Raw genomic sequence first — 24141 nt, 5'->3', positions numbered from 1 at the left:
TATAAATTATTTAATTTTGACAACAATTCTTAAGAGGTGAATGCTTTTATTATCTGTTTTAAAGATGAGAGTCCTAAGACTGTTGATTAGCTAGCTAGTAAATTAGTATAGAAGGAGAAGAGTAGAGGTCCAGGACTGATCCTAAGGAAACCCTAAATAAATTTTGAGCATGATGTAGAAGAACATCCAACAAAAAATACTCGACAGGTAGGAGCAGAATCAGCAAAAAGAAATAAGATGAAAACTTCGATAAAAGAGAGAATCAGGGAAAAGAGGGTGGTGGTCTTGTAAAAGTCTAAGAGAGATTAAGCTTTTTGTTCATAGTGTTATAGTTAATAAGTGTCAGAGATGAGAGTTGACTTCCAATCTTATGCGCTATCCAATAAAACTGCATGCTACCTCAAAAGTCAAATGTACTGCTGTGTTTGAAAGAGTGAATTCCTCCTTCTTGGGGGTCTTCAAGCATAGTCCTGTTTCTTTCTGTGTTAAAATGATTTCTGATCATTGAATGCAATGCTTTTCTTTGAAGAAAATAGCATATTTATTTCTGTTGCTGAAAACATGCACAAGTGATATTAGGGTTAGTTATAGTAGTTAATTTCTGCCAGGAATGTAATTGAGAAGAAGCATTGCTATTATTAGTCCATTAAATTGCATTTTAAAAATACATCCCTTTTTATAATTTGAGGCAGAGCTTACTAATCAGTCAATTATAAAGCCTCCCTTATTGGTTATGGATTTGTAACTACTACTATAGTTCTCTTTTAGTGTTACCAGCATTATAAGATGTAGATCTTCCAGAGAGACAATGTAACCTTTCATATTTTGTTGTAATTTCAGTTAGTGTGGTGAAAAATATAACTATAGTTCTCTTTTAGTGTTACCAGAATTATAAGATGTAGATCTTTCAGAGAGACAATATAACCTTTCATATTTTGTTGTAATTTCAGTTGGTGTGGTGAAAACTATACCTTCGTGTTTTTAATTTTCCCTAGTTTCCACTCCCATTTTCTTTCTTATTTTCTTAACTTTTTCTTGGAATTATTTAGTATAGACTTATAGTGACAATTGTCAGTTATGAGATTTTTGATTAGGGATTTTAATTTGTGACCATGAAAAAATTGTGGTCTAAGATATTAGAAAATTAGAGAGGACTATACTCACACAACTGAGGAAAATATACAAATATCACGCTAAAGAAAAATTTAAAAAAACAACAACAAAGTTAGAATGATGATAAAATTAAAAATACCATGGTGCATAACCATATCAGCTTAAAGTATCAGAAAAAACAGATTTGGGAAAAATAAAAATACAAAATATCTCTAGAGACTTCTGAATTACACATTCAGTGAAAATAAGTAGCAGTGCTTAAGAAATCATAAAACTAAACACAGAGCCCTTAAAACATAAGACATTTTATGTGGAAACTAAAAGAAATTAAAAGTTTAAAAAACAAGGAGAAATGATCAAGAAAATAATCAGTATAGATAATATAATAGAAAACTACCTAAATACATAGAAGCAACAATAATAATGCTAAATAAATATTAATAGTTCCCATTTTATAGCATTTAAAATTTTCAGAGCACTTTATAAACATCCCTTTTGATCCTCCACAACATTTCAAAGTAGATATTCTTAACATTTCCATTTTCTAAATTAGAAAAGTAAATTTTAGGAAAATTAAGTTTACAAATTAGGAAACTAAAATTTTAGAAAAGTCTTGTTTAGATCTCAACAGCTTGATTTCTAAAGGGGAATTCAGACCTAAGTTAGCACTTTTCATTATGGTTCTCTTTCTTTTCTTACTATATCAAGCTACTGCTATAACAAACTGCAAAATCACTGTAGGTAGATGATAGAATTTCATAAAACATAGATGGTCTGGAAATTAAAGTTAAAAAATTATAGAATTACAGGATTATTCTGATTATTTCAAAATACAGAGAGTCACATTGGCCAAACTGGCCTATAGGGTAAAAAAATGCAAACAAATACAAAATAATTCATAGAAATAATCCATTAGCTGCCCCTCCCCCAAGAACAAGTGAATCTTTAATAAGTCTACAATAATAGTTCTTCAGATATTATAATCAGTGATAAAGGAAGAAATCTCATAAGTTGCCGGAAGTGAACAAGTTTTTTACTCGTGAAGAGTAATTAAAATCATAGTGGAACTTTGAAAGACTTGGGAGGCTGTCTGGAAGTAGATTAAAATATGTACAAAAGTAAGAGGCCTGGGTTAAGAACCCAGCTGTAACTATGTAGCAAAATTCATGAACTCTGAACTGAAGAAATGGATGTTTGAGAAGCATATATCAAAATATTATTTGAGATGAAGTAGACTTTACTTCTACTTCATCCACAGAGATCAATAAAAAGCCTCCCAAGTGAAGATTAAACATTTTTTAAAAGGACCATAAGAGTTGTTAACCAAATTTGAGAACTCTTAGCAAAAGAATTCTTAACCTTTTTTGCATCATAAACCTTCTAAAATAATTAACATCATATTTATTAAACTCCTACTTTGTGCCTGGTACTTAGCTAAGCCACGGATGCAAAGAAAGGAAAAGATGTGATCCATGTCTTCCAAGAGTTCACGTTCTAATGGGACATGCAAACAGGTATATACATTCAAGATGCATTACAGTGTAAATAGAGGCATTTTAAAGGGAAGGCACAAGAACTAAGATAGGGGTGCCCCATAAAGATCTCTTGTGATAGTTGAATTTTGAGCTGAGTCTTGAGGGTATGTTCAGAGGATAGCAGGTAAGAGTGAAGAGGGAGAGTGTTCTAGTTATTGAGAATTACTAGTGAAAAAGGAAAGGAGTTAGGAGATAGAAATGTCTTGTGAAAAACAGCAGGAATTCCATTGTTGCTGGATCTTCAGAGTACACGAGCAGGAATAAAGGACAAGGAAAACAGGAAAAGCAGGAATGGGATGGGTTATGAAAGACATTAACAGCCAAACAGAATTTCAGATGCATGAATCAATAACACATATGAAACATTAAAAATAACAAAGTCACCTATTCTCAATATTCTAATATACATGGAAGATTTTAGCTGCAAGTCATGTAAAAAGATCTCATGGTCTCTAAGGTATAGTGCCAAAGCAGGTGCTTATGTCTCTAGTTAAACATGAATTTTTGAAGTGTGTGTGTGTGTGTGTGTGTGTGTGTGTGTGTGTGTGTGTGTATGTGTTGATGATTAAACCTGGCAGAAACTTTTACAGTTCTGTGGAGAAAGATGGACTGAAGTAGAGAAACACTTGACCTAAAAACAGTTGTAGTAATCCAGATGTGAGGTGATAAGACCCTATACCTAGGGTATGAACTTTTTTCTTAGAAAAAAGGAAATACACAAAAGAGATGATATGAAAGTAGAAACAATACAACTTGGCAGATTGGATATGTGCAGTTGAACACAAGTGGGATGTCTCCAGGGTTAAAAAGTTGAATGACAGAGAAGATGATGATATCCTTTGAAGTAATAGAAAAACTGGGAAAAGAGGGGGTTTTGGTGGGAAAATCACCAGTGTGGTTTTGGATTTACTGAGTATGAGATATTTACAGGATATCCATTTTGAGATATTTGATGAATAATTAATGAGGAAAATTCAGGATGTTAGGCTTTATAAATTGTTATGAAAATCAGTTTCATAGACATGATAATTGAACCCATGGGAACTTATAACATTACTAACCAAGATAGTATAGAGGGAAAAAAGGAGAGGATTCAAGATAAATCTTTGTGTGATGTGACCTGGATGAAGATCCTGCAAAAGAGACATAGAAGTGCTCATATTTTCTCATAGAAAGAGAACCATGAAATTTGTGTCATGAAAATGTAGAAAGGAAATGATAAATATCAGTTGGAGCTTAGAGAGAATAGACATTTTTCCCCATCTAAATACATGAACATCTTGAAGTATCTCCAACAATCTTGTGTGGTAATGCTGGCTGCTACAGTGTCATTCCCAAAGTTGATGACACTATGAACCATGATGGCCAACAGCTAAAGGCCTTATATCATAATAATGCGGCAGCCTGCTCTATATAAATTCTACCTACTTGTAAAATTTCCTGTTATTTTTTTCAATCATTTTCTGATGTAGTGATATAGAAGGGAAAATAAACTATTAGGAGTGATATTTTATCCAAATTTACTTGTAAATGTTTTATTAAATTTATTCACACTTTGGTTTTCAATACAGACTTTAATGTGGTGTTGTTGGTGTTTTCCTTTTTGTGATTATTTAAGAATCTCAGCTTAGAATATATGCATTCACAATTATAAATAAATAAATTTATCAGTGAAAGTGAAAATTAGAGAAATTGAGTACATGTAAACTTTTTTTTATTTTTTTAATAATTTTTTATTGATAGAACGCATGCCAGGGTAATTTTTTACAGCATTATCCCTTGCATTCATTTCTGTTCCGATTTTTCCACTCCCTCTCTCCACCCCTTCCCCCAGATGGCAAGAGTCCTTTACATGTTGAATGGGTTGTAGTATATCCTAGATACAATATATGTGTGCAGAACTGAACAGTTTTCTTGTTGCACAGGGAGAATTGAATTCAGAAGGTATAAATAACCCGGGAAGAAAAACAAAAATGCAAGCAGTTTATATTCATTTCCAGTGTTCTTTCTCTGGGTGTAGCTGCTTCTGTCCATCTTTGATCAATTAAGGCTCTCTTTATCAAAGAGGTCCACTTCCATCAGAATACATCCTCAAACAGTATCATTGTTGAGGTATATAATGATCTCCTGGTTCTGCTCATTTCACTCAGCATCAGTTCATGTAAGTCTCGCCAGTCCTCTCTGTATTCATCTTGCTGGTCGTTCCTTACAGAACAATAATATTCCATAACGTTCATATACCACAATTTACTCAACCATTCTCCAATTGATGGACATCCTTTCATTTTCCAGCTTCTAGCCACTACAAACAGGGCTGCCACAAACATTTTGGCACATACAGGTCCCTTTCCTTTCTTTAGTATCTCTTTGGGGTATAAGCCCAGTAGAAACACTGATGGATCAAAGGGTATGCACAGCTTGATAACTTTTTGAGCATAGTTCCAAATTGCTCTCCAGAATGGCTGGATGTGTTTACAGTTCCACCAACAATGTATCAGTGTCCCTGTTTTCCCACATCCCCTCCAACATTCCCCATTATCTTTCCCTGTCATTCTAGCCAATCTGACAGGTGTGTAGTGGTATCTCAGAGTTGTCTTAATTTGCATTTCTCTGATTAATAATGATTTGGAGCATATTTTCATATGTCTATAAATAGTTTCAATTTCTTCATCTGAGAATTGTCTGTTCATATCCTTTGACCATTTATCAATTGGAGAATGGCATGTAAACATTTTTTTAAAAACAAAAAACAACAAATCAACTGAAAATAAAAATGAATAACTCGTATTAGTAATCAATATAATAGAACAAAAAATTACTAAGATGCTAGATAAATCTAAGATCTGTTTTTGAAAAAGTCTAGGAATTGATAACCTAATTTTTTAAGAACATAAATCTATATTATCAAAATTAGGAAGGAAAGATTGCAATAAGAGCGAAAGAAAAAATAATCAATTACTTTGCGAAGTAGTACATTAATAAACTTGAGAATCTGAAAGAAAGGAATGATTAACTTATGTGTAGCTAGTTATTTTGTCTCTTCTGTTATTATGTATACTCTTTGATTGTAGGGGATTATTTCTGTATTTTGCTTTTCTTTATATCCCCTAGCATGGTGCCTAGAACATGATAATCTAATAAATTCTTGTTGATTGATTGTATCTCTAATCTTTTGGTGTTTTTTGTATGTAAAGATTTTTTGATGCTTTTTTTTCATAGCTATTGCTACTTACTAATTTGAATTACCAGTCCTCCTTGTTACAAATAGGTATAATCAAGCAAAACAATTCATCATATTGGTTTTGTTTGAGAATGCACACATCATTGAATCTTGAATCTGTAATCTATGATAATCTCTATCATCTTCCTGCCAAATGTTAGATGTTTTTCATCATCACATATGATGAAACATTATTAATTTCTGTTTTGGTCAGAATTCTGGCATCTTTCAAGATTGTTTCCTCTCACATTAATATTGTAGTTGAATAAATTGTTATATTACTTTTGATCATTTCATGTATCACTTTATATAAGTCTTCCTAGGTTTCTCTGAATCCTCAATATTAGTTGTTTCTTAGAATACAGAAATTTTTCATTACATTTACACAATGTAATTTAACCATTCCCTAATTAATGGGCACCCACTTTGTTTCTAATTCTGTACTATAACAGAAACTGGTGCTAATAATATTCTTATACGTGGAAGTCCCGTTTCTTAGTTCTTGACACTCCCGTAGGCATATTTTTTTTGTAGTGTTATTGGTGGATCAAAGAATATATACAGTTTAATGATATTTTGGGTAGTTACAAATTGTTTTTTGGAATAGTTGAAACAATTCATTTAGAACTCTTCCAATAGTGTATTAGTGTCACTATCTCTTTATTCCTCTTCTAACAATTGCAATTTTTTTCCTTTTGTCATCTTTTCCATTCTGAGTGGATTGAAATAGAACTTCGTAATTGTTTTAATTTGAATTTTTTTTAGTAGCAGTGAAAACATTTGTCATATATTTGTTGATAGCTTGTATTCATTTGAGAATTTTATTTTCATATTTAATTACTTATCCCTTATTTATTGGGAAATCAGTCGTCTTATATATTTGTAATAGTAGACCTTTCTAGAGAAATTTGCTGTGAAGATTTTTTTTCGATTCTTTTTCCCATTTAATCACATTTATTTTGCTTTTGCAAAAAGCTCTAGAGTTCTATATAATAAAGTTGCCTATTTTTACCTTTTATGATCATTTCTACCCTTTGTTTAGTCATAGTTTTGAAAAGCATTTCCTTCCCTTGTATTCTGTTTTTTAATGTCTCTTTTAAAAATTTACATCATACACATTGGAGTTATCATGATATATGGTATACAATTTTGGGCTAAACCTAATTTCAACCTTTTGCTTTCCAGTTTTCCAGGCAGTTTTTGATCAGAAAGGGAATCCTTACCATAGTTGTTGGTAGACTTGGGTTTATTGGGATGCAAATCAATTAGTGTATATAAAGTGTTTGGCAAATTGAAAAATCAAAAATTCTAACTTTATCATTATTATATAATATTGATATGTAACATATAATAATGTTGATAGCTTTATTATTATTAAGCACTTGCTATTATGTGTAGTTATATATGTCTTGTTTACTAATCTTTTAAGTAATTGACTTTTCTATTTGTTATCTAAGTAGTTTTAATGATCATCATTCCTTTTTTTAGTAGTAAATTGGGGTCTGGTTGTGTTGCTCCCTTCATTTTTGCCCTCTTACTTCCCTTGAGATTCTTGACTCATTCTTGCAAATTAATTTAATTATTATTTTTGTAGTTCTATGAAGTAGTTCCTTGAAAGTTTGATTGGAATATCACTAATGTGTAATTGAAATTAGGTAATTTCAATTTTATTATATTATATTTATTGTATTGGCATGGTTTAACAGTAAGTAATTAATATCTAATTATTTGTCTTTGTTTCGGTAAAGACTTTGAGGGTCCCTTTCTAGGTTTCTGTGCTTAACTTAGATGTTCTAGGTGTATTATTCTTGAAGGTCACTTTAGTTTCTTCAACTATAAAATATTAATGAGGCAGCTAGATGGCTCAGTGGATAGAGCTCTGGGCCAGAAGTCAGAAGAATGCAAGTCCAAACTTGATCTCAGACATTTACTAAGTGTGTGACCTTGAGCATGTCTTTTAACCCCAACCCAACCTGACTCAGTGGATAGAATTCTAGGTCCAGGGTCAGGAAAACCTGAATTCAAATGTGGCTTCAGATACTTATTAGTTGTATGATCCTGGATAAGTCATTTAAACTCTGTTTTCCTTAATCTAATGGACAAGAAACTGACAAACCACTCCAGTATCTTTGCCAAAAAATTCCTTGGACTTTGAAGAATAAGATGTGACTGAATAGCTGAACAACAAAATGTTGATACTAGTAACACCTACTTTATAGGGTTGTCTTGAGGATAAAATGAAATGTTTGTAAAGCACTTAGCACAATGCCTTCCTTACACTAAGTACTTAATAGATGCTTGTTTCATTTACTAATTTGCTCCACTTATCCGCTTCTCTATTTCTTAACCTGAATCAAATTATTTTGAGAATTACTGTTTTATAATTTAGTTTGAGGTCAAGTATTATACACGTCTATGTATTAATTTCTTTGAGATTCTTGATATTTTTGTGCTTTCAGATTATTATTGTTTTTTGGGGCCAACATAGCAGAGATCTTTCAGGATAAAAAAAAATACAGGGATTGAAAGATGTTTCAGGGTATGACTGCCCCTGAGGCATGAGTTGAAATCTGGAAAGTCAGGATCACAATGAAGCCCTGGGAAATATCGCCAAAGGATCTTAGAAATATTTTTGCTTTTGAAATAAAGGAATTTCAATGAAATTGATCACTACATCATCTTTAATTTTGATGTAACAATTAAAGAATTGCCATCATTTGAAGTAGAGTCGGAGGGTGGGGAGGAAAGAAAGTTGCCATACAATTTGTTTTTTTTTAATTTTCTTAGCTACTTAAATGTATTTGTGATCTCATTTATGCAGGTTTTTTTAATTAAAGCTGTTTATTTTCAAGACATATGCATAATTTTCAGCACCTTTGCAAAACTTTGTGTTGCATATTTTTTTCCTTCCTTTCTCCTTATCCTCTTCCCAGATGGCAAATAATATAGTATGTTAAAGCAATTCTTCTATACATATTTCCACAATTATCATCATCCATGATGCAGATTTTTCCTTCCAAGTGGCAGAGCATTACCCATCCATGTCTCTCATTCAGTGTGACTTTATCCATGTATTCCTTAAATTTTATCTTAGGCAGTCCATATGAAGTAGTAGATTCACTGTAATTTTTTCATGATATGAAATACAGGAATCCCAAAATTTTTATGTAGTTTTAAACTTTAATAGCTTAAAACTCTGCTAAGACTTTTGATATATTCTAAATGTGTACTGTTCACTGATAATCCTCAACTTATACTGTATAACTTACTTTTCAAATCATATATTTGGTTGATATTAATTTTCTGTAGTTCTTTATTTACTGTATGATGCATGATGTATGTACTGTTAGATACTTTTACATTGCCTTCTATGTGAAATTTAAATTTAACTCTTCAGAGTTTTATTTCTTGTCACTTTATTGTAGTTTTATTAATATATTTTGCTTTTTACATTGTTTTAATTTCAAATATATTTTAATATATTGTCTCTTATCCAGCAAACAATTATTTGTAATGCACACTTAAAAGAGAGAAAAAACAGTATAGTTAAAAACTTACCAACAAATTAAGCATTTTAAAAAAATCCTTCTACCCTGTCCCATTCACAAAATGAAAGATGAAAAGAAATATAGGACTTATGAATCACATATACAAAGTCAAGTAAAGCAAATTCCTGTGGTGGTTACATTAAAAAATACATTTCTTTATTCTGTATATTTATTCTCCTTCTGACATGAGGTAGACAATATTCTCCTTTGTCACTTCTCTCTGGAATCCTGGTGATCGCTTAGTTGATCAAATTTATATAATCTTTCTTAATTGTTTGTTATGTTTAAGGTATAAATTATTTTTCTTTTCCTAATCAGTTCACTCTTCATACAAATATTTCAATTTCTTTTTGAAATAATCTTTTCTTTCATTTCTTGCATTACAATCATATTCCATTACATTTATACAAAATTTATTCAGTTACTTCCAGCTAATGGGCAGCCTCTTGGTCTCCAGTTTTTTTGCTACCAAAAAAGAGCTACGATAATTGTGTGAATTTTTTCCCATTGTTCTCTTTTGGGTATAGGCCTAGCAGTGGTATACCTGGGACAGAGGACAGTTATTGTTCGGTAACTTTTTGTGCATAATTATAAATTGCTTTCTAGTATAGTTGAGTGTTTTCACAGTTCAACAGTGTATTGATGTACTTTTTTTTTTTTTTTTTGGCAGCTTCTCCAATGTTTGTCATTTTATTTATTTTCATCTTTGGCAATCTTCTGGAAAGTGGAGCTATTACTTGTAGACATACAACATTCCTCATAAAATACTGGTATTAAAAAAAGATGAACTGTCATTTCAGGAAAAGAAAGTTGAAACTCTGGAATTTATTTTGTCAGTCTAGCCCATTCTTATTTAATTCTAAACCCAGCTTCCATTGTGTATTTTCAGGTTATGTACAACAACTGAATGAAAAGTCATTTATTGTTTGCTTTGTGCTAGGTAATGTGTCAGAAACTGGGGGTGCAAATAGAAAGTAGTAAAACAGTCACTATCTTCAAGAAGTTTACTTTATATAGGGAAATGTGGAGTAGTCTGAAAAATTAACATGGGAATATGAATTGAGGGATAAGAGAGCCTATTGGCATGTCGTTTGTAAGGGTTGAATTGCTGAATTCAATATTGTTCTTAGATATAATGCAGATGGGAAGGGATGGAAAAGGTGGGGGGAAAAATGTAAAGGAATATGTCATGAAGATATCCAGTTTAGCAATTTGGTGATTTTGGGTCAGGCTAGATATGGTAAATTCTTACCTATTTGAAATCCAAACCCCAAGTAAGGGTCTACAGTTGTCATTTGAAGGTAGAAATTGGACTGAAGTTTGATGGATGAATTACATAGATTCCCCCTTTGTTTTAATTGGAACTGAAACTATTCTTCACCCTCTTAATTTTTTTCTACTTAGATGGTAAGGTCAAACTCTTTTGAGTGATTATGGATATTGGTCAGGAAACAGTAGTATTTCAAGACTTGATGGCATGAAAACTAATCCATCTGTAAATAAATAGGACCTCACTCTTTTTAGGAGTCCTTCAACTTTTCATTTTCTAGATCTTCTCTTTAACTGTGATAAGTATCTTATTTTATGTCTTGTCTCATATTTGTGATTAGAGTAATGAAGAAAGTTTATCTTCATTTTAACCTTCAGATAATAATAATGTAATATATGGATCATTTGGGTGGTAGGAGCAGAGATTTTGTTGGAAGAGAACCTTTAAGTTTGTTTTTGTCTTCTGAATTCAGATGCTTTTAAAATAATCATCAAATAAGCATAGTGGCCTCTTATCTTGTTTATATTCTCTATGTATTTTTTTAAGATAATTGTGGATTGGTAGAGTTATGGTCCACTAACTCTATGTATGTCAATTTACTTAAGCTTGCCCATTCTCTACTAATATTCTCATTAAGGATATCAGGTGCAGATCTGACCATGTCCTCCCCTTCTCAATGAACTTAAGTGACTCTTTGTTACTTATCGAATCAGATAGAAGTTTCCCTGTTTAACTTCTTTAAAAGATTTTATTTTTTCTCATTAAATGTAAAAACAATTTTAAACATTTGTTGTTTTTTTTTTTAATTGAGTTCTTATCAAAAGGGGGATGCCCATCAATCAGAGAATGGCTAAATAAGCCGTGGTATATGATTATAATGAAATATTATTGTGCTGTAAGAAATGAGAAGTAGGATGATTTCAGAAAAATCTGGAAAGGCTTATGTGAACTAAGACATAATAAAGTGAATCAAATCAGGAGGACATTGTGTGTAATAACAATAATATTGTTCAATGAAGAATTATAAATTACTTAACTATTCTAAGCAGTACAGTGACCCAAAAAAAACTCAATCTGATGATGCAGAATACTATCTGCCTCTAGAGAAAAAACTGATATTTATTGAATACAAACTGAAGCATGATATTTTTCACTTTCTTTCCATTTTTTCTTTTATTTGAGACTTGTTGGACAAAATGACTAATATGAAGTGGTTTTACATAATTGGACATGTATAAACTGTATCTGCTTACTCTTTGAGAGAGGGGGAGAAGGGAGAAGAGGAAGGAAGGGAGAGGAGAGAGGGGAAGAGAGAGAATTTCACATTCAAAACTTTAAATAAAAATGTTTTTAAAATTTGAAAAAAAATAAACATTTATTGAATTACTTTTAAAAATTGAGTTCCAAATACTCTCCCTCTCCTCCCCTTCATTGAGAAGAAAAACAATTTGACAGTGTTTATACATATGTATAGTCATGCAAAACATATTTCTGTATTAAGTCATGTTGTGAAAGAAAACAGATATCTCTTCTCCCTAAACCCAAGAAAAATAAGTTGTTTTTTTTTTTTTTTTTTTTTTAACAAGTATGATTTGACCTGTATCCAGACTACATTAGTTATTTCTCTTGAGGCATATAATGTGGTTTTTTTCCCCCCATCATAAATTCTTTGGTATAATCTTGGATCATTGTATTGTTGAAAATAGCTAAGTTATTTATAGTTTATCCATATATAATTGCTTTTACTGTGTACAATGTTTTCTTGGTTCTGCTCACTTTACTTTGCCATCAGTTCATCTAAGTTTTTCTGAAAACATCCTGCTCATCATTTCTTATAGCACAATAATATTCTTCACAATTATGTACAATAACTTATTCAACCATTTCCAGTTACTGGACATCCCCTCAATTTCCAATTCTTTGCCACTACAAAAAAGTTCTTGTACCTAATTTTTTTGTACGTCTAAGTCCCCCCCTCCCTTTTTTAAAAATCCCTTTGGGATGCAAATCCAGTAGTAAAGAGTATGCATGATTTTATAGCCCTTTGGGCATAGTTCCAAATTGTTCTTCAGAATAGTTGGATCCGTCCAACAGTGACAATCATTAGTGTCCTAATTTTTCCATATCCTTTCTAAAATGTTATTTTCCTTTTCTGTCATCTAAATCAGTTGGATAGGTATGACATGGTACCATACTCAGAGTTGTTTTAATTCATATTTCTCTGTTTTTAGAGCGTTTTTCCATGTGACTATAGATAAGTTGGATTTCTTTGTCTGAAAATTGCCTGTTCATATCCTTTTACCATTTATAAATTCGGGAATGACTTGTAGTTTTATAAATTTGATCCACTTCTCTGTATATTTGAGAAATGAGACTTTTGTCAAAGAAATTTACAGTTATTCACCTCTCACTTCCAGCTTTTCCCTTCCTTCTAATCTTGGCTGCATTAGTTTGTGAAAAATACATTTAATTTAATGTAATCAAAATTATCTTTTTTATATGTTGTAATGCTTTCTATTCCTCATTTCTCCTGATCTGCTTATGGCATGACCTAAATCATATACCTATTTTGATCTTCTCTTGGTATATGATGTAAGATGTTGCTTTAAACCTAGTTTCTAACAAGTTGTTTTCTAGTTATCTCATTGGTTTTTATTAAATGGTGAGTTCTTTTCCCAAAAGCTTGGGTGTTTGGGTTTATCAAACACTAGTGTTTGATTTACTATTGTGTATTGTATACCTAATCTCTTCCATTGTTCTACCACTCCATTTCTTAGCCAGTATCAGATTGTTTTGATGATTACTACTTTGTAATATAGCTTGAGATATGATACTATTAAGCTATCCTCTTTTGCATTTTGTTTTTATCTGATTATCTTGATATGCTTGATCTTTTGTTGTTCCCATTGAATTTTATTATTTTTTCTAGCTCTATAAAATGCTTTTTTGGGAGTTTGATATGGCACTGAATAAGTAAATAAATTTAGGTAGACTTGTTATTGTATTACATTGACTTGGTTCTACTCATGGGCAATTAATAATTTTTCAATTGTTATATCTATGTGAAAAGTATTTTATAATTATATGTATATAATTCCTGTGTTTCTCTTGGCAGGTATGAAATACCCAAGTATTTCATATTGTTTCCAGTTATTCCCTTTTTATCGCTTGCTGATGGACTTTGTTGGTAAATGCTGATGATTTATATGGGTTTATCTTACGTAATCCAACTCTGATAAAATGTTTAATTATTTTAACTGTTTTTTTTTTTTTAGCTTATTTTAAAAGATTCTCCATGTATAACCATTATTAGCATTGGCAGATCATTTGCAGTGTATGTTAATTTTGTTTCTTCATTGCCTGTTCTAATTTCTTTAATATCTTTTTCTCTAATGGTATAGCTAGTGTTTGTATATTGAATATTATTGAATAATAATGATTATGTCTTTGCTTCATATTGGGAAGACTTCTAGCTTAGCCACTTTACAGATAATGAATGGTTGCTGATAGTTTTATATAGATGCTAATTTAAAGGAAAGCTCCATTTATTCCTATGCTTTCTTTTGTTTGTAGCAGAGCTTTTATTTTGTCAGAAGCTTTATAGACTCTATAGAAATAATCTTTTAATTTGTATTGGTTTTCTTATTGATCAGTTCTGCTTATGGTTTTCCTACTACTGAACTAACCCTTATTCCTAGTATAAATCCCATCTGGACACAGTATATGATCTTTGTGGTATATTGCAGTCATTTCCTTGCTAATGTTTTATTCAGGATTTTTTTTGTGTCAGTAGTCATTGGCAAAATTGGTCTATCTGTATTTTTGTTGTTCCTGGTTTAGGTATCAGTGCCACATTTGTGCAATTAAAAAAAAAATGTGAGGACTCCTTTGCTTATTTTTCCAAAGAGATTATGTGGTTGAAATCAGTTGTTCTTTAAATATTTGGTAGAATTCATTTTTTAATTCATCTAGTCCTAGGGATTTTCTTCTAGGGAGTTCATTGATAGCTTATTCAATTTCTTTTTCTGAGATAGGGTTATTTAAGTACCTTATTTCCTTTTCTTTTATTCTGGGCAATTTACATTTTTGTATTTATCCATTTCACTTAAAGGATTAGATTTATTGGCATATAATTGCTTTTTATTATAAATAATGCTTGCTGTAGGTTTTAGATAGATACTGCTTATTATTTTAAGGAACAATCCCTTTATCCCTATGCTCTCTAGTGTTTTTAATAGGAATGGATGCCATACTTTGTCAAAAGCCTTTTCTGCATCTTTTGAGGTTGTCATATGATTTTTGTTAGTTGTGTAACTGATATAGTTAATTATGGTAATAGTTTTCCTGATATTGAACCTGCCCTGCATTCCTGCTTCACTGTGACCACTTGTCATAGTGTATTATCCTACTGATAAGTTGTTGTAATCTCTTTGCTAATATTTTATTTAAAATTTTTGCATCAATACTCATTAGGGAGATTGGTTTGTAATTTTCTTTCTCTGTTCCTTCCTGGTTTTAGGTATCAGTGCCATATTTGTTTCATAGAAGGAATTTGGCAGTACTCCTTCCTTACTTATTTTTCCAAATAGTTGACGTAGTATTGGAATTAATTGTTCTTTAAATGTTTGGGAATTCACTTGTGAATTCAATTGGCCCTGGAGATTTTTTCTTAGGGAGTTAATTGATGACTTGTTCAATATCTTTTTCTAAAATGGGACTGTTTAAGTATTTTCTTTCCTCTTTTGGTAACCTGGGCAGTTTATATTTTTGTAATACTCATCAATTTTGGTTAGATTGTCAGACTTGCTGCCATAGAGTTGGGCAAAATATCTCCTAATTATTTCTTTAATTTCTTCTTCATTGGTAGTAAATTCATCCCTTAAATTTGATTTTTTTCTTTCCCTTTTCTGATCAAATTAACCAAAAGTTTATCTATTTTATTAGTCTTTTTTCCCCCATAAAACCAACTCCTAGTTTTGTTTCTTAGTCCAGTAGTTTTCTTATTTTCTATTTTACTAATCTCTCAATTGAGTTTCAAAATTTCTAATTTGCTATTTAATTAGGGGTTTTTAATTTGTTCTTTTTTCTGACTTTTTTAGTTGTGAGTCTAATTTATTGATCTCTCCTTTCTCTATTTTATTTATGTAGCTATTTAGAGATATAAAACTTCCCCTAAGAACTGCATTTGGCTGCATCTCATAGGTTTTGATATGTTGTCTCATTATTGTCATTTTCTTGAATGAAATTATGGATCATTTCAGTGTTTTATTATTTGATTCACTCATTCTTTTTTTATTATTATTATTATAGCTTTTTATTTACAAGATATATGCATGGGTAATTTTTGAACATTGACAATTGCAAAACTTTTCCTTCCAATTTTTCCCCTCCTTTCCCCCCTCCTTTCCCCCAGATGGCAGGTTGACATGTTAAATGTTAAATACAACATATGTGTACATGTCCATACAGTTATTTTGCTGTACAAAAAGAATTGGACTTTGAAATAGGATTCATGCATTCTTTAGATTATTTAATTTCCAATTGGTTTTTAGTCTATCTTTTCCTGGTCCTTTATTGACTATAATTTTTATTGTATTGCAGTCTGAAAAGGAAATATTTACTATTTCTAACTTTTTGCATTTGTTTGTGATGTTTTTATGCTCTAATACATAGTCAATATTTATGTAGATGCCATGTACTGCTATTCAGTTTTCACCTAAGGTCTCCTAAGGGCTATCACATCTAGGTTTTTTAGGATCCTATTAACCTTCCTAGTTTATTTCTTGTTTATTTTGTGGTTAGACTTGTATGATTTTTAGAGGGGAAGGTTGAACCCCACTAGAAAAGTTTTGCTATATTTCTTCCTGTAGCTGGCTTAAAATCTTCTCTAGGAATTTGCCTGCTCTACTAACTGTAATTATTTTTGTCTGGCAGCTTGCAGTATTTTTTTCCTGGAGATTATAGTTTTGGAGTTTTGCAACAATGTTCCTTGGGATTTTCCTTGTGGGATCTCTTTCTAGAGGTAATTCATGGATTCTTTCAATGAGTATTCTCCCTCTGTTTCTAGAATATCTGGGCAATTTTTCTTAGTGAGCTCTTGTAGAATGCTATCCAAGCTCCTTTTTTTTGGTCATGGCCTTCAGGTAGGCCAATAATTTTTAAATTGTCTTTTCTGGATTTATTTTCCAAGTTGACTATTTTGCCGATGAGATATTTCTCATTTTCTTCCATTTTTAAATTCTTTTTAGTTTGTTTGATTGATTCGTCCTGTTTCACAAAGCCATTAGCTTCCATTTGCCCTGTTTTAGTTTTTAATGTGTGATTTTCTTTAGTTATCTTTTGTATCTCTTTTTCCATTTGGTTTATTCTACTTTTTAAGGAGTTTTTTCTTCAGACAATTTTTCTCTTCCTTTTCCAAACTGTTTACTCTCATGAATAACTCTTATTTCTTTTCTCATTTTTTCTTCTACCTCTCTAATTTGCCTTTTTAAGTCTTTTATGAACACTTCCATGAAGCCTTTTTGGGCTTGAGACTAGTTTATCTCACTCTTTGAGATTTCTTCTTTGCCCATTAAGTCCTCATCTGAGTTTGTGTTTTGGCCTGTCCTGTCTGCGTAATAGTTTTCTGTGGTCAAGGTTCTTTCCGTTCCTTACTCATTTTCTTTCCTTTTCTTTCAGTATCCCCCACTACTCACCCACCCATCCATCCACACATTTTTTTTCTTTTTACTTTTAAGGTCTAACTCTGCTCCTGGAGTAAAGGGGGCACTGTCCCAAGCTTCCTGTGCAGCTCTGAGCCTTGGGTTTGAGCACAGCGCCATCTTGTGTTTGCAGGGGTAGTTTTACCTGCTCTTTTTAGGAAACGGTCTGTTTTTTCAGTTTGCCTTCTGATCTTGAAAGCTGCCTCCCCTTCCCCTCCCCCCCCCACATGTTCTTATGCTGAGCCAGGACCCTAGGTATTATTTGCTGATTTGCTATTATTAAGACCCTCTCATAGGCTTTCCAAGAGTCTTTTCACCTCAGTAAGGCCGACCTTTCTTGAAGTTTTTTCAGTCTATATTGAGCTGGAGAGAGGTTTCATTCTGCCGGTTCGGTTTAGAGACCTGGTTTCATTTGATTTTCTAGGGAAACTGGGAGAGCTCAAGCAGTTTTCTGACTTTGCCATGACTCTGCCATCTTGTCTCCCAGGGAATTTACTTTCAGAAAATTGGTAAAAATCATTTGCTCTCTGAGTCTAATAAGTCTTGCCTGTTTTTATCTTTTGATCACAATTTTTAGAAAATTTGATGATTCTAAAATAATTTTTGACCTGTTTTCCAGATAATTTTAAATTTTAATTTGAATTATAAAATATTTATTTTTTTCTCCACATTTGATTTTTTTCTAATATTTCCTTTTATATCATGCAGCCATTGATTTCATTGTGGTTTGTTATAATTTTTACGGAATCTATTACTTGTATTAAGTGCCTGATATATGTCAGATGCTGCGCTCAGTTCTGGGGATACAAAAAGTAGCAAAGATAATTCCTATCCTCAAAGAGCTTCTATCTCTTGGGGAAGATTACATATAGAGAAATTTTCGTGTGTGTGTGTGTGTGTGTGTGTGTGTGTATGTGTGTACATATACATATGTTCCTACACCACAGAAAAAAATGGGAAAAAATTAGTGAAGAAAAGATTAAAATTAAGAGGAAACAAGGAATAGGGAATCTTTTTTCTGTCAAGGGTCATTTAGAATTTATAATATCATTCCCAGACCATACAAAATTGTCAACTTGTAGAGAACTCAAACAATGGGAGGTTAATGTACCTAGCTATCATCTCATCAGTGCCTGTGGTTCCTTTAGCAAATGATTTCATGGGCCTTATATTACTGATGGGCTGAATTTTCTCAACTGCTGCTGTAGATAGTATTTTAATTGGAGCTTAAAGGAAACCAAAGAAGGTAATAGTTGAAGCAGCAGAGGAGAATATTCCAGGCTTGGGGCAGCCAGAGAAAATGACCAGAGCCAAAAAGTGGAATAGCCAAGCGACCCATATCACTTGATAAGAATACTTGTTGATTTTTTCCACGTCTTTCCTCAGGAGCTTTTATTCTATTTGTAAAAATCCATTCCTGAATTCTTCTAGGTATTTATGTATTCGTTGTGAATTTTTTTTTTTCCCTTTGAATCTCTGCTTGCAGTTGTTAAGGTTAGATTTTTGGGCATTTCTGCTTCCATAGTACCTCTTTAGAGTTTGATGTCTTCTGGTTTACTCATCTTTTCTGCCTTAGGTTCTTAATTGGGATTTAGTGCCAGGGACAGACTCTGCACTTTTCTGAACTTTTTGGGATTATTGATTCTATTTGTTCTTGTCCTAGGTTACCTAGATTTCTCCTGAAAATTCTTTAACACTCAGTTTCCTTCAGATTAAAAACATGAATAGATTTTGTTCTCTTCTCCATTTCCCTTCCAAATACCTCTGTACCCCCATATCCCTTCTCTCCCAAATCAAAATCTAGGTCCTTTAGAGAATTGCATCCTCAAGATATAAGGTGTTTCAGGTCAGATCATTAGGATCTTTGGAGCTTTGGAGCTTGACATTTACTTGTCTGAGTGTTACTGCTCCCCAACTTGTCTCTGCCATCTCATTGGCTTCATAGGTTCATACTTTGGGTTTCTATCCACGTCTGGGACTTTCTTAGTGGAGCTCTCTATTTTTGCTCTGTCTGATGGCTTTATAGACTATAAGTAACTCTGGTCACATGGGGAGGCTTCTTTTTCTTCTTTAGTGCTGACATTTTTGGGGGGTTCCTTTTCAATATAGCCCTTGGGCTTCTGCCTTTTTTGTGTGTGTGCAGTATTTTAAGTTGTTCAGATGGTTCAAGGCACTTAATATATTTGTTTACTTGATCTTTTAAAAAAAATTATTCTGATTGTTTTTTAGGTTTTTGTAGGAATAGGTATGTGGGGACTATGTATACATATATATATATGTATGCAGTACTTTGTGTATGTACTTTTATATATCCATGCTTTAGGGTTTTTGGAATAAATATTACATTTTATCAAAGGCATTTTCTGTACTGAGTATATTATAATTATATGTTTTTAATTTTTTAATGTGATTAATAGTAATTGGCTTATATTGGTTAAACTTATATGTAAAATTATTATCATCTTTATGGCCTTTTTTGTCCATAATCCATTTTTTTGTTATAGATAACTCATTTGTATCTTTGTATCACTTTTGATTTTAGCTTTAATAGTTAATGTATACAATTTTACACAGATGATTTAGGAATTGCTGTTATGAGTAATGAGTTGTTTCCAATCCTTTAAAAAGTTAATTTATTTTACTTGTGATAATTGTATTTGATATTTATGATGTCAATCCTCCTATGAAATCTTTTAATAAAATAATCATAGTGTAGAAGCATAGGTATTCTACAAATCTTTAATCTCTCCCTGATTTTCCAACTTAATTCTTGCTTTCTTCATACATTCCCGCCTTGGCAATGAAGTTACTGCTTTTAAGGTATCTGTTGACTTATTTTAGAAATTTTTAATACATTTTTTGGTAAAATTTATTTCCTTAATCTTTTACAATGTATGTTGCTATGTAAGCTTTTCACAACTTGGTTCCATTTTATTTTTCTACTTTCATTAGTTATTATTTTTTCTTCTTTTTTGATTGGATCCCAGAATAGGAGGTCTCCATCTCCACTATCTTTAAAAATAGCCTTTTATTTTTCCAAACAAAGATAGTGTTCAATATTCACCTTTTTAAAATCTCGTGTTCCAAATCTTTCTTTCTTCCCTTCCATTCCCTCCCACACAACAAGCATTTCAATATAGGTTGAACGTGCAATTCTTCTAAACATTTCCATATGCACAAGAAAAGATAAATGAAAAGGTAAAATAAAAAAAAAATACAAGAAGAAATAACTTATTCAGCCATTCTCCAACTGATGGGCATCCACTCAGTTGTCAATTCCTTGCCACTACAAAAAGGGCTGCTATAAACATTTTTGCATGTGTGGGTCCTTTTTCCTTTTTTATTATCTCTTTGGGATACATATTGGTCATTTATACTCTTTAACAATCAAATTGGCCTTCTTTCTGTTTTTCACACCTCAGTTTATCCTCTCCATGGCTTTTCCGTAGTAGTCATCTATTCTAGTCATTCTTAGTTAACTCTGCAAACTTCAAAGAATATTCCTTTCCTTAAAAAAAAAAAGTGTCACATTATACATGGAGTCTTATTTGATTCTCCCCAGTTTCTCAAATTACTTTCGTGTCCCCTCTCCCTACTATTTTATATAGTGATCTGAACTTATTCTGCAAATGCTTATTTATATACTTGTTGTCTTGTTCACTAGAATATGTAAGGAGAAAGGATTAATTCTTATATTCCCAGAACCTAATACAGTGCTTTGTAAACAGGTGTTTAATAAATTCTTATTTATTGGGTAGTAGGCTTTGATTATTTTGCAAAAAGTACTCTTTTTGCAAGTACTTAGGAGCACTGCAGTACAAGATAACTTAAAAATTCAGGGAATTGTTATTATTTCTCTTTACTCTCAAATGCACAGTAAATCATATTCTACCAACTATTGTAGTCCATAATGCCATATGGTTTCAACTTTCTTGCTTTTTCTGATTTAATTTATAATAAGAGTCAAGATTAATTTTATTTAGTTGCTCAATATTATCTCCACTCTTTAATTATTAGGCAAAAATCTCACATTCACTGTACCTAATTAAAGTTTATATGTGGTCTAATAATTCACCCCCACCCCCATTCTATTATCTGTGAAGAAGCATAAGATGGTTGTACCACTTTAATAAACATTTAAAAATTTTTCTTTATTTATGTGTTGCTATTACCAAATCATCCAAAATCTAATAAACTAGCCGTTTACCTTAAGCTGGTCCTCTGAAACACAGCTTGTGGATTTGTAGAGACAAAGTAAAAACACAGGTCTTAGATATACAGTGATAGAATTTTAAGGGCTAGAAAGGATCTTAGAGGAGACTATTTTCTTTCTCATTTTATTGAAGTTTTTACCCAAGGACACATTGCTTTTCGTGTCAGAGGTAGGCTTAATATTTAATACTTAATATTTTTAATGTTACTAAGGCTTTAAGATTGATAAAGCCCTTTCATGATCACGTTCTTGTAAGAGTCATGCAGTGTAGACGTTAATATTGTCATTTTTACATATAGGTTAAATTATGATTATTTGGCTCATCTTTCAAAAGTTTGAAACTTGGCTCTTCAAATTCTAGTTTTCTTTTTCCTATATTCTCAATCATATATGAATGTAAATATATGAATAATTCTGTATTTATTGTGTTTCCAGGTGGCCAGGTTGATGAGTATTTGTGTTACAGAACAGAGATAGTTAAAAATTGTACTATGTTAAGGTGTTATTTTTGGATTCTGTGATAAATTTGAGATACCTAGTTGAATTAGTCATTCTTCTGAAAGGAAAGTCTTTGCTTTGATTGCTAAATGAAAATTGATCCTCTTTTGTAAGATGTGAAAAATTGAAAATTTTCTCTTTACTTTTATCAATGGAAAAAATACCACTTTTTGTTAAACAAGTTTATTTTGGCTACTGGTATTTCCAATTAAATTTGTTATTATTTATTGTTCAAGTTTAATTTTTAAAAAAATATTTTAAATTTTGGTTGATGCCCAGATTGTAATGGAGCTTACTTGATATAAATGTAAAATATCAGGAAACTTGGAAGAGATACTTTTAATTATGCCCACTTTCCAAATACAATACTTTTCCCATTAGAAATATTTCTGTTTATTACCACTAGTCAATATAGTCTAGCTATGTTCTTTTGTCAGAAATATAAGATCTTATATACTCTCCATTATTAAAGCCTTAGGGATATTCTGCTGCTTTCTAGATAAATGTAAGGGAAATAATGACTACTGAAAGTATATAATTTCATGATTTTTTTAAAACAATATTTTACTTTTCTCAAATACACAGAAAAACAATTAACATTTTTTTTAATGTTTTGAATTCCAAATTCTATCCTTTCCTTCCCCCTCCCTGAAACAGTAAGCAATTTACTATGGGTTATACATGTGCAATCAGGTGAAAGATTTCTATATTAGTCATTTTTTTTGTTTTGTTTTCTAATTTTTTTTCTGTCTTCAAGTTTGTTTTATTATAGCTTTTTATTTACAAAATATATGGATCAGTAATTTTTCAACATTGACCCTTGCAAAACCTTTTATTCCAAATTTCCCCTTCTTCCCCCCCATCCCTTCCCCTGGCAGGGATTATTATTATTATTATTGGCAGGTAGTCCAATATATGTTAAATGTTAAAATATATGTTAAATCCAATATATGTATACATATTTATATAGTTATTTTGCTATACCAGAAAAATTGGATCTAGAAAGAAAGAAAAACAACCTGAGAAGGAAAATAAAAAATGCAAGAAAATAATACCAGAAAGAGTGGAAATGCTATGTTGTGTTCCACTCTCATTTCTCATAGTCCTCTCTCTGGGTGTAGATGACTCTCTTCATTACTGAACAATTGTAACTGGTTTCAATCATCTCATTGTTGAAGACATATCCTATGTTCTTCTAATTTATTTATACTACCATTATTTATGCCTAGATCATGAACCTATTTTGACCTTATCTTAGTATAGGGTGTTTTAAGTGGGGGTCAATACCTAGTTTCTGCCATACTGGTTTCCAATTTTCCCAGAAGTTTCTTATCCCAAAAGTTGTGGTCCTTGGGTTTGTCAAATACTAGATTGCTATAGTTATTGACTATTTTCTCATGTGAACCTAATCTAGTCCACTGATCAGCTAGCTTTTTTCTAAGCCAGTACCAAATGGTTTTGATGATCGCTGCTTTATAATATAGTTTTAGATCTGTTATAGCTAGACCACCTTCATTTGATTGTTTTTTCATTAGTTCCCTCGAAATTCTTGACCTTTTGTTCTTCCAGATGAATTTTGTTGTTATTTTTTCTAGGTAAGTAAAATAGTTTCTTGGGAGTTTGATACAGCATTGAGTAAATAGACTAGTTTAGGGAGTATTGTCATTTTCATTATATTCGCTCAACCTATCCAAGAGCATTTCACATTTTTCCAGTTGTTTAGATCTGACTTTATTTGTGTGGAAAGTATTTTGTAGTTTTGCTCATATAGTTCCTGACTTTCCCTTGGCAGATAGATTTCCAAATATTTTATACTATTGACAGTTATTTTAAATAGAATTTTTCTTTGTATTTCTTGCTGTTGGATAAAAATGCTGAGGATTTCTTTTGTATCTTGCAACTTTGCTAAAGTTGTGAATTATTTCTAATAGCTTTTTAGTTGATTCTCTGGGGTTCGCTAAGTATACCGTCATATCATCTGCAAAGAGTGAATAATTGGTTTCCTCATTACCTACTCTCCTTGAACTTTTTCTCAACTCTTAT

General features: G+C 31.6%; 1 protein-coding gene across 13 annotated transcripts in view; it reads left to right on the top strand.

Moving 5' to 3' along the window:
* The window catches only part of CDC42BPA (CDC42 binding protein kinase alpha), a 347897-nt gene that overhangs the window by 107955 nt on the left and 215801 nt on the right, over positions 1-24141 (top strand). The window lies entirely within an intron of this gene.

This window comes from Antechinus flavipes, chromosome 4, assembly GCF_016432865.1.
Source record: "Antechinus flavipes isolate AdamAnt ecotype Samford, QLD, Australia chromosome 4, AdamAnt_v2, whole genome shotgun sequence".
NCBI classification, from domain to species: domain Eukaryota; kingdom Metazoa; phylum Chordata; class Mammalia; order Dasyuromorphia; family Dasyuridae; genus Antechinus; species Antechinus flavipes.
This window is presented reverse-complemented; position numbering and strand designations above follow the sequence as displayed.